Genomic DNA, 11,037 nt, shown 5'->3' with positions numbered 1-11,037 from the left:
TCTGCTTAGCCCCTAAAAGTATCAATTTAAGAAGGAAAGGCATACTAAATACTTTATGCATTGTGAAAGCAAGAAAAGTAAACCTTATAGATCCCCTGACTCATAAACTACAGTGACAGCATTTGATATATAACAAATAGATGAGTTTTGATTAATTTAACTATCCAAGGAAAGTTTATAGGGGCACAACATGAAAAGCCATTACCAACACAAAAATATGTTAGATTTTTGTTTCTATTAAGACATAGTTGTTTATTTTAAAAAGAGATAAAATGAGCATCATAAACTAAAAACAAACATAGTGTCCTGAACAACCAGACCAAAATAAAATAAAATAAAATAATAAAATAAAATAAAATAAAATCGAATAACATGACCTCAGCAATGTAAGACAATTTACCAATACTAAAATAAAAGTCCTCCCATGCTTTGGCCTCTGGTGAATGGAATGTTCTTGGCTGTTTTGAGAAAGGATTTGGCCACTTTGTTTCTGTTTCTTCTCTGCTTCCCCAGGCAAGTCAAAGCCACATAAGCTCCTTAAGCATCTGGCAAGCAGGTTGCCTGAACTGCTTTATCTGGATTTCATATCACTTCCCGAACCAGTCGAACTAGATGGGATCCACACACAACTCCAAAGTTCCATCAGAATAGCCCAACATTTCCTTGAAAATGTCAAGAGAACTGCTCTTGGCATTATTTTGCCTTTAGGAACCCCAATTTACCTCCCTAGAGATTAGGGGAGAGGGGAAAGGCTTAAATGAATCCACTCAAGAACAGAGATTCTATAAACAAATTATAAACTAAAACCTAAGAACTCAAGCCAAGTACTTTCACTAATTATCCCATACTTTGGGAAGAGGCTAATATTTAGACATGTTTCCTTGATTTGTAAAAGCTATATTTTATTTGAACTTACAAGATTTATGAAATGAAATTAATATTAAATAAAAACACAAAAATATCCAAAAAATAAGAGTTAATTTTGACATTTTTTTTTCATGATAGAACTGTAGGAGTAGCTGCTTTTAGAAAAATAATCACTCAAAGCAAAGAATTTTTTTTTAGAGGTTAAAAATGTCCCCCTTTCTTCTCCTAGCTCCTTTTCCCTTTAGTTATCATCAGAATGAAGGCTCCAAACCTTATAAAGGGAGTCTTCCTGGCTTCTAAGTTGAGCCAAATTCTCAGCCTTATTTATTTTTTTTCTTTATGCAGTGGGTCCCCTTGGTTCTGACCATTCAGACCGTGGCTTTGTTTTCAATGCTATGGTTTTTGTTTGTTTTAAATTTCTGCTTCTATTAAGCCCTTTGCTCACTCATTCAACAGGCTCACCACAAACTCAAATACTCTCTTATGGGTTCCTTTTTAGTAATATCTAGCACTATGCCTAGTATAAAACAGGCATTAGAAGGAGAGAGAGAGAGAGAGAGAGAGAGAGAGATGGAATTGGTTCACACAATTAGGGAGGCTGACCTGAGAAGTCCCAAGTTTCACAGTTGGAAAACTGGAAACCTAGGAGAGCTGGTGTTATAAGTTCCAGATTGAGGGCAGGAAAAGACTTAAGTCTCAGCTCAAATAGTGAGGCAAGCAAAGTTTCCTCTCATCCTTTTTTTTTTTTTTTTTAAGATTTTATTTATTTGAGAGATAGAAACTGAGACTGAGAGAGCACAAGTAGGGAGAGGGGCAGACAGAGAGGGAGAAGCAGACTCCCCAGTAAGCAAGAAGCCCAACATGAGGCTTCAATGTAGTATCCTGGGATCATGACCTGAAAAAGGCAGATGCCTAACCAAGTGAGCCACCCAGGTGCCCCTTGTTTTATTTGGATCTTCATTTGATTAGATGCCCACCCACATTAGGGAGGGCAATCTGCTTTATTCAGTCTAGGATTCCCCTGTTAATCACATCTAGAAACACACTCACAGACACTCACATTCAGAATAATATTTGACCAAATATCTCAACATTCTATGGTCCAGTCAAGTTGATACATAAAATTAACCATCACCTGTGGCCTGATTTTATACATATGCTGAGAATACAGTTAACTCAGTTACATAATGGATTTAAATGAGAATTTAAGGTTAGTAAAAAAGACATCATTATCCAAAATTGTCATCTTAGTTAGCCAAAGTGACTAAAATTTCATCATTATGTCTTTTTTCCCCATTATATTAAACATCATCTATGGTTTAAGAAATCTAAATGCCCCTGGATCATAGACATCTGCCTGAGAAATAGATTTTACTCTCTGAACCACTCTCCCTATTACCAGTTGCAAGTAGTAATAAAAATAGTATTTGTTGGATGGTAGACACTATGTTGTTTTCATGCATCAACTCATCAAACGCTCATTATAATCCAGTGCTATAAGGTAGGCATTATCACCATCACCATTTTACAGACAAGGAAACTTGAATTTAACAATATTAAATAATTTATCCAAGTTTATAGGGCAAGTAGGTGATAGAGCTGAGATTTAAACTCAGGATTATTTGATCCCATAGCCCTACTTCTTAATCTCTGAATTGTACTAACCCTTTGCTAGATTAGATGTGAAAAAGGCATGTAACTTGCTCCACACCAGTCAGTAAGGTTGTGAACTGAGAGACATTGCCAGGTAGTAACAGTTGTAAATGCTGTGAAATGCTACCTGGGAATGGAGTATAATTGAGAAGTATAATTGTAAAGAAAGAACCATTAGATCAAAAAATGTTTCTTGGCTGTGTGTCTTTGAGAAATTCAGCAAACTTCAATAATCGTCATTTGTTTTATATGTAAAATGGATAAACATCTCTTTATTTAAAATACACTTTCCTAGAAGCTAATGATGTGATATATTAAAACTAGTTATTATGGATGCTTTTACTAAAATAAAAATTATAGAGCAAGGTAACATAATGATTTGTTTAGAAGAATACAAAAGTGATTTACATAATTCTGTTCTGTGTTGGAAACTGGGGTGAAATAGGTCAGAAGGAAACAGAAATGGTGGAAACACCTATAGAGCTTTGGCAAACAATGCTTAGGGGATGTGAGAGAATTAGCCTTCCTGGAGGTAGAAAGGTTTTCATTAGAGAAGTGAAAGGTAACGTGGGAAAAGTGAGTAAGGGGCATGTTTTGGAATGCTGTAACTGCTGAGTTAAGGCATCTGGTTTCTTCCCATAGTTTAAATTATAGGATTCCTCAAAACTTTCTCAACAGGGTATGGGACATAAAACTGAGGATTTTCATGTCACAATGATGTGAAGATTGATTATATTTTTAGAAATGAAAGTATAGTATGAGGTTCAGATGTGAAGTGAGAAATCAGAGTAAGAATGGTAGTTCTGAGATCAGAAAGTAAGAAATTAGTAAAGTAAAAAACAGAAAAAACAGAATAGAATGGGAGAAGGATGAACCGAGGGTGAGTGATCAGATGTGGAAAAAATTGTTCAAACTTTTCAGTCTTAGATAACCAGTGACTAATGATCATTATCAGTAGAAATTATGAGAAATTATGAGAAACAGCATGTGATGGTTTGATGGAGAAAGATATTAAATCCTGGATTTGAAGCAGTGGTGGGGACATTCACTGGAAATGCCCAAAATGGAGGTGAAAAGTTGGAAGTGGGAATTGGAGGAGAAATTACATTATGTCTGTTAAACATATAGACATGACCCTTGAAGTCAAGAAAATTAATCTGTTGAGAAAAGACAAGAGAGAGCAAAAAACAAAAATATAGACATAGGTAAAGCATGGTTCTCCTTTGTGTTGCAATGAGTTATACTTTTTGACATGTAGGCCAAATGTTCTTCCTAGATGAAGAGCGTCTATCAATTTAAAACCTCTTCTGCAACTACAGGTTAGTCCTTCCAAATGCATGCAATGCATTTATTTCAATGCATTACAAAGAAAGTTGACCTTTCCAAAATGTCACTATCAAGGTATTTGTTTCAAAGGATTGTTCCTTTTACCTTAAAGGTAATATTATTTTTTTCAAATACAATATAGGGCATCATTAAAATGTTGAAAATTAAATATTTCATAACAATTTCACACAAAAAGTCATATTTTTATGTTTTAAAATATGGGGGTAGTTTTAATGTTAGCATATTCTCCCCTATAAGGACTTTCATCCTGTTTTAAACTATTCAAAGAACTAGTCAAATAACTAATCCCTAAAAACATACTGTAAAATCACTATGTTTACTTATTTTTAAATTTATTTTTTCCAAAATACTCTTTTCTCTGCTTATATCTCACAGTAACCCAACATGACTAGCCAATATTTGCAAGGCAAGGAAACAAATATTTCCAGGATGACTTTGTAAATGACAAAATAAAACAATTTTGAAGCTTAGAAGCACAGTTCATATTACATTATTGGGGATTATGAGTTTAGGAGTATATTTTTAACTTTTGGATGGAAAAAAGAAAAACAAAACAAGACACTGTTCTTCAAAATGACGATAACCATGGAATCAGGAAATCCTGAAAGTCTCCTTATTCTCAAACAGAAACCAGGAACAAAATAGGCACAAAGAAATATTTATTCTTTTCCTACACATTGTTTAAAGTGGTTAACCATGATTCTGCCCCAACATAACAGCAACCAAAGAACACTCTAGATCTGGACAAAAGAAGGAGCAGTTCACTTTTTAGTCTGCACAAAAATCAGAGTTTGCCAAAGTTAGGCTAAGTCTCCATGGTATTCGAGATTCTACATGTTTGAGGGGTTCTGACAATTTGACAAACATGGATTGGCTATATATTTATGCAAAGCTCTATCTAAGTTGGAGAGTAAGAAGATAATGCAGACAGGCCTCTTGAGGTATGACAGGGGAAAGAAGATTAGTGTGGCTAAGAACACTACACACCCAGTGACTTTCCAGATCCTTCTCAACCCACTTTGCATTAGTACAATCTTTAGTTAGAACTGAGTAGGATAGGGGAAGTATTTACCAGAGTCCAAGCAAGTTCTCCTCACACAATAAAGCAGTCAGAATAGAAAATTGACCACATTCCCCAAGGCACACTTGATGCAGTGGGTAGAACCATATGTCAGGATCTGAGGCCTTGAAAATTGTTAGGTAGTGTATGAATAATATATGGGATGAGGAAATGGTGTGAAGTGAGAGTTTTAACAATATAAGTAACATCATGACAACAAGAGGTGTGTGTGTGTGTGTGTATTGGGGTAAACAATTATAGCAGATACTATAAATGTAGGAACGTGGAAGTATTGTCTATGAGTCTTGTTTCTTTGTTTTTAATTAAGACTTCATTTTTTTAAAAAGGCATTTTAGGTTCATAGCAAAATTGAAAGAAAAGTACAGGGATTTCCCATATACTCCCTGTTCCCATGAATGCATAGATTCCCCCATTATCAACACCCCCTATCAGAGGGTACATATGTTACAACTGATGAATGCAGACTGATATATTGTAATTCGATAGTTTACATTAGGGTTCATTCTTCACATTGTGTGTTCTATGGGTTGAAACAAAATGTATAAATGTCACGTGTCTACCATTATGGTATCATACAGATTATCTTAACAGCTCTAAAGATCATCTGTGCTCTGCCTATTCATCCCCAATCAAATTCCTAAAAATTATTTATCTTTTTACTGTGTCCATAGTTTTGTCTTTTCCAGAATGTTATATTGCTAGATTCATGTAATATGTAGCCTTTTCAAATTGGCATTTGCACTTAGAAATATGAATTTAAGATTTGTCCATGTCTTTTCATAGCTTGACAGCTCATTTCTTTTCAGTGCTAAACAGTATTTCATCATCTGGATGTACCACAGTTTATTTATCCATTAACCTACTGAAGAACATCTTGGTTGTTCCAGGTTTTGGCAAAGATGAATAAAGCTGCTATGAACATCTATGTTCAGGTTTTTGTGTGGACATAAGTTTTCACCTCCTTTGGGTAAATACCAAGGAGTGCAATTGTCGGATCACTTGGCCAGAACACATTTAGTTTCATAAGAAACCACCAGACTCTCTCCCTCAGTAAGTACTTGCACAAGAATCCCCTTCTCAGAATCTCAGCCATGTCTAAAATATAGTCTCCAATCTATTCATGAGAAAACTTAAAAAAAAAAATAACAAATAATAAAATTCAAGGACTTAGGCAAAGTATCAGACTTGTGTTTCTTCCAAATAAGGCACCTTGCTAAAACTTGCCTTAAGACAATCTATTTTTTAATATTTTATTTATTTATTCATGAGAGAGAGAGAGAGGCAGAGACATAAGCAGAGGGAGAAGCAGGCCCCCTGCAAGGAGCCCAATGTGGGATCAGGACTTGAGCCAAAGGCAGATGCTCAACCGCTGAGCCATCTAGGCGTCACAACAATTTACTTTTTACTCAAAGGCAAAACTGTTACTCTATCTTAGTAATCAGTCGTGGCAATCCATAATTTTTGTGAATCAAAAAAATATTACCAAAGTGGCCCTCATTTCTGCCACTGACCAAAAAAACTGCTATCCATTTAATGGACTCAATCCATCATTTTTATACCCAAAGTGACATTCTTTATTTTCTCAACAGACACATCAAATGAGGAAAAATAGCATAGTAAGTGTAAAAAACAATTAGTAAAATAGTGTTAATTTGTCAACTTAACACAAAAACATATTTCCTAGAATTCCATTTTCCTAGTTAGTGTTGGCTACAAAAGACACTTTAGAAACACAGAAGCTGAAGCCACATTTCTTCAGCTTTGGTTGATAAAAGATCCCAGGCACTATGACAGCTGGGGCACATATGACACACATGTTGTCACTGATTTGTTAGCTCTCATTTAGTGTGAGGCAGCTTCTAGAACCACACCTTCTGCAGTTCTCACCACCTTTCCTTCACCTTCTCCATGTCCTGAGCCAGTATATTCAGCTCTGGTGAAGCACACCAGCTTCTCCTGAAAGTCACTCACTTACCAGGTAATTTCACTTACCAGGTGATGTTAGTTGCAGCTACTGTGGAATTGCCAAACTTCCAACAGGGGAGATCCACAATGAGTGTCTGACAGGGAACCATTCTCCAAGGGGTCAGGCAGAATCTGGTGGTAAGTTGATTTTATCAGACCACTTATATCATAGGAAGGTCAACACTTTATTCTCTCTGTAATAGACACCCTTCTGGATAAATACTTGTCTTCCTTGCCCAGATTTTTTTCTTGCAAAACCACTATCCTTAGACTTACAGACTGTCTTAGTCACTATCATGTATTTCACGCAGGAGTACTTCTGATGAAAAAATTTGTTTTCTGACCAAGGAATTTTACATATAAAAGGAAGCACAGCAATACCCACAGGATTAACTGATACTGCTATGTTGTCCATCACTATAAGGTAGATGAGCTAAGAGAAGTGTGGAATGAGCTTTTAAAGATTCAGTGACAGTACCATCTGGGAGTCAATTCCTTGTAAGCTGGGATGGTGTTCTTTTTTTAAAAAAAAAAAGATTTTATTTATTTATTCATGAAAGACACAGAGGAGAGAGAGGGAGGCAGACACACTGGCAGAGAGAGAAGCAAGCTCCATGCAGGGAGCCCGATGTGGGACTCGATCCCAGGTCTCCAGGATCACACCCTGGGCTGAAGGCAGGTGCCAAACTGCTGAGCAACCCAGGGATTCCCTGGGATGGTGTTCTTTAGGATGTTAATATCCACTAAATTAATGACCAGTATGTGGTCATCATACCAGGCAAGAAATCACATACGACGTAGGTGCTTGCTGAGAGCAAAAGGAATGTGGGACAGTGTGAAAAAAAAAAAAAAAAAGTTGTAAATAATGACCATGACCATATGACCAGTTGCAGAAAAAAGGGCCACAATGGGTCATCTTATCCACCTGACATTTAAGAATGTCATCTAATTAGATGACTCCATGTTGAGAATTCAACAATATTGTTCTCATATCTTGAACCCATTGCTTATTTACTTAATTTTTTTATTGCTTTGTATAGGTGGGTAAATTTAAAGAGTTGGTGGCTCCAATTTCAGCTGTCCTTCCACATGTAGCTTCCTGAGTAAATCAACACATTCCTCTAATATCTGATATATCGATATAGAACCAAGCTGGTGAATTTCTGCTTTTGAATCAGATGCTGTGGTATTTCACTTGGTAAGACCAGCAGTACATCTCCAGAGTCCTACTTCAGAGCTATAACAGCAAACCAGCCCTGTCATACTTTGATTTCCAAGGTTATCAGTTGCCTGCTGTCCACAGGATACCACACTGGTCCATTCATGGATGATAAGCTCTTATATGGACTTGGTGAAGACTAGATAGCAGGACTTTAGAAACCTGATTTTATCCTCGGTAAGACAAATGAGTGCCAGAGGGTAAGAAAAAAAAAATCCCACAAAGTTTCAATAACTTGCCAACTGGTGAAAGGCCCATGTGTCTATTGGTGTAGGGCCTGGATTTGTTTTCTATTGATGTCATGACACATTTCCACAAACTTGGTGGCTTAAATAAACATGAGCTGATTATCTTCCTGTTCTCCAGGTCAAAAATCTGATCTAGCTCCCACCAGACTAAAATGAATATCAGCAGTCTACATTCCTTTCTCAATGCTTTTGGAGGGAAACCTGTGATATGGTGGCATTCTTAAAAAGATTTGAAGGAAGTCAAGAGCTGAAACATGGATACATTGGTAAGAGCATTTAGGCAAGAGGAGTGGCAAGGCCATGAAGTAAGAGCATATTTATCAGGTGTGAGGAGGCCAGTGAGCATAGACAAGATGGGCAGGAAATGAGTAGGGAGCACATAGGGTAGGGAATGAGTAGAGAAGTATGTGCTGGCAGGGAATGTAACACCTCGTTTATATGGGAGCTTATTTTTAATGACATGAGAGGGGAGGGGCATTAGAAGGATTTCCATAAAAGAATGACATGATCAAATGTAAGGAAAAATAACATAAGAATGCTTTAGAAAATATATAAAATGAAGTATTGTTACGTGAGAACAATCTAAGAAATTGCACATTTATGTATCAGTAGCCCTGGATTAGACATCAGAAGACTAGTTTTCTTGTGACTTTTGTAACTATTTATTTGCATGAAACTGGATTTAATCTTTTCTTTAAGATTTTATTTATTTGAGAGAGTGAAAGAGAGCAAGAACTGAGGGGTGGAGAGGGGCAACATGAGAAGGAGAAGCAGACTCCCCACTGAGCAAGGAGCCCCATGCAGGACTGGAACCCAGGACCCTGGGATCATGACCTGAGCCGAAGGCAGATCCTTAACCATCTGAGCCACCCAGGCGCTCTGACATTGGATTGAATCTATGCAGTGAATAGGATGTGTGTGTGCAGTGAAAAAAAAAATTTTATTAAAGGAAATCAGTTTCTTTCTCACCTCACCCTAGCCAGGTGTTGCGGTTTCTGACATTTCTTTATATCTTTCCCAGCTTATTTTAAAATTAAATCAAATGTATCTGTAATTTTACTTTGGTGATTCATTTCCAACAGTCCTAGACAGGAGGAAGCAGGTAGTAGCTTTCTCAAATGAACACAATGATTTCCACAGCACTGTCTCTATTCCCTTGGCTTGACTTCCTTTCCCCCTGAACTAACTTTATCAACAGCAAGCTAGAGTAACTATCTGACCATACCATTTCAAAACTAGAAACACTGAGATAACAAAAGAGCTGAGATTCATTTATAAATAGTGAGCAAATACTTTTAGAAAGCACATAAATGCTATTTTTTATAGGGAGAAAATTCCTTGTGACAGTGTTCCTCATCCGGGAATCTCTTGTAGCATGTTTTTGCCATAACTATGATAAAGCTAATAGTATTGGGGGTTTTGCATAAACAACCTTTTATTGACAATAAGTCTTTTGAGTTGGCATGTACTTTGAACTCCATTAAAAAGAAATATGGAGGGAAAAGACACTTTATAGTACTATTCATTTTATATCATTATTGCAAAGGGTAGCCCTGGACAGTGATGCTGATGGCTAAAATATAAAAGGATGATTACAACTTTAATTAAATGCCAATATCTTAGATTCAATGCTTTTCTGTCTTCAATATTTTAGTAGATTTGAGCACTATCCAAAAATGTTGCTTAGTAATATACCAGTATAATAAAATCATCTCCTATGAGATTTCAGATATTTTTAATTGTTGTAATCAATTGTTTATGAAAGAGTAAAGTCCAAATGTAATATCACACAAAAATAATATTGTAGAATTATTTCTATTTTAACTAAAACTTGTTAGTAGTTTTTACTGTTTACAAATAAAGCTACTATGAGCATTCATAGTGCTGAGATTTTTTAGTGTGTGAACAGAAGTTTTCATTACTTTACAGTAAATAGCCAAGAGCAGCAATGCTAAATTATATAATAAATGTATGTTTAGTTTCATGAGAATCTACCTAGCTTTTTTCCAACGTGGTTATATAACCAAAAGGGTCTGTACTTCAAGACTCCCCTGTTTTTAGTCTTCTAGCCAGAGAGACTAGGAATTTTCTTGTTGTTATTGTTGTTTTGTTTGCTTTGTGTTTGCTCACTGAAATTTCTGAATCGTGGGATGCTTTAGCACCCAAGGACATGTATTTTCCCTCTGGAACTCTTCACTGGACATCCCTAGCCAGTCTACTTTTTACTATTTACCTGTTAGAGACTCCTGAGAATTGTTTTACATGTTTTGTTCTGACGAAATCTTAGTTGTAGCTAGTGGGAGGGGTGTGGTGGAAAGTGCTTACTCCATCTTGACTAGAGCTAAAGTCATTGGTCAAAATCATTTATATTAAATTCCCATGCATCAAGAGAAAAATCATTTATTTTAGAAAGTCAGTTCTGTCGTGTTGAAGCAAATTGTTTTAGCTATTCTATACCTCGGTCTGAGAGGGAAACATGTTTCTTTGTGAACATGTGTCCCAACATCTCACATTATAGGAAGATTCTACATTAGCAGCTCTGAGTACTGCATGAGTATATCAAGGGCAGAACAGGATCTACTTTAAGAATGAAAACAAACTTCCACATAGCTGCCTTTTTTCAGCTCTGTGCAAATTCACAATTTAAAATTCCATTT

Source organism: Canis lupus, chromosome 1, assembly GCF_048164855.1.
Source record: "Canis lupus baileyi chromosome 1, mCanLup2.hap1, whole genome shotgun sequence".
Lineage (NCBI taxonomy): Eukaryota > Metazoa > Chordata > Mammalia > Carnivora > Canidae > Canis > Canis lupus.
The sequence above is the reverse complement of the archived record's forward strand: the minus strand, read 5'-3'. Positions refer to the sequence as shown.